Genomic DNA, 1,374 nt, shown 5'->3' with positions numbered 1-1,374 from the left:
TGTTTGGTTTCAGTTTACGAACCCACATGCACGAACAAAATCAGCAGACGCGTGTACAAACAACAATAAAGTTTATTTGAAGGGGGGGGAAAGCTGTAGGAGAAAAACACGGAGCAGGAGTCTGGAATGGATAACCAGTTCAGCCACTGTCAACGAGAGGAAGCGGTTAGTAATCAGCGAATCCAGGGGGGTGGATGAAGGGATATACTGAGGGGAGAGGCTTACTAGGAGCAGAGAAGGATCCAGGGGCGGCTTGGAGAGGCGATGAACTGTTGGTGGGTGGACAGTTAAGTCTTGCTGGCGGCTGACAGCGGTCCGGGATAAAACCACGGGAAACTCTTTCTCGAGGAACTCCGGAGGAATCCAGGTAAACCTGACAAGAGGAAAAACACAGGACGCGATTATCTCGGGGAAAATGCTCAGAGGGCCGTTCTCTGGAACGATTTGTTACCGAGGTAAACAAACACTCAGGCAAAGAAGTGTCAGCTCGCCGCTTCTTAAATATCCACAGCATCTGTCAGATAATGCGCCACAGGTGTGTCTATGGGTTCGACCACGCGCTTCTCCAGGGGCTCTGCTCCTAGGCGGCATCTGGTGGAGGAAGTGGGAAGCAGCAGGCTTCCAAACAACAACAACAAAAAAGAAAAGACAAAACAAAACAAACCACCGATCCTGACAAGAAATATACAGAGCCATCCATGAAAATCAACTCATTTAAAGTTAAAACTCAGTTTCACACAAAAATAAACATTGTAGCATAAATGTTTGGCTGTTGAACTGGACCGTTCCAGGTCGCTAAGTTTCTAATAGTAGCTCCACAAATCTTTCTGATAAATATTACATTACCAAGAAAAACATACCTTTATCTTGTCTTTATTCTATTCTCTCTTCTTTCATTTTCTTCCTCTTTCTTTTCTCTCTCCCTTAAGGATAAGTCCTTTTTTGCGACATTGTTTTGCTAACTTATCTTCCACCGGAGCTTTGGATGCGCTCTGCTCATTGCAGCACGACACCGTGTAGTGCGGTACGTACCGCGGCCACCGGGGGACCCCCAAGAGCAACTTATTTTTTAATCTTTATTTTTGTCCATATAAAAAAGACTTGTACATACATTATCAAATATATATTATCCATCCATTTTCTTTAGACCCTTGTCTAAAGAAAATCATTACTATCATTACTAAAACAAAAAAAAAATCAGTTCCACTTAGGGGGCCCCCTAGTGGCCCTGGGGACCTAAGCGGCCGCTTAGTTCGCTTATGCCTCGGGCTGGCCTTGTAGTAGGTAACCTTTCATCTGAGCTGGCAGAAGTCCCATGAATATGATAGTAATCCTCCGATTATAATAAGTAATGTGATTAGTTACCTCAACTAT

At 44.3% G+C, this 1,374-nt stretch overlaps 1 protein-coding gene across 1 annotated transcript in view; it reads left to right on the top strand.

The window, feature by feature from the left end:
- Positions 1-289: 289 nt before the first annotated feature.
- The window catches only part of LOC103149373 (5-hydroxyisourate hydrolase-like), an 8,653-nt gene continuing 7,568 nt past the window's right edge, over positions 290-1,374 (top strand). Inside the window, exon 1 of the mRNA XM_007568487.2 lies at positions 290-367. The gene's annotated coding sequence lies outside the window, so the exon portion shown is untranslated. The remainder of the gene's footprint in view (positions 368-1,374) is intronic.

Source organism: Poecilia formosa, unplaced genomic scaffold (genome assembly GCF_000485575.1).
Source record: "Poecilia formosa unplaced genomic scaffold, Poecilia_formosa-5.1.2 Scaffold224, whole genome shotgun sequence".
Taxonomy (NCBI): Eukaryota; Metazoa; Chordata; class Actinopteri; order Cyprinodontiformes; family Poeciliidae; genus Poecilia; species Poecilia formosa.
Note: the sequence above shows the minus strand (reverse complement) of the source record. Positions and strands in the feature narration are given on the sequence as shown.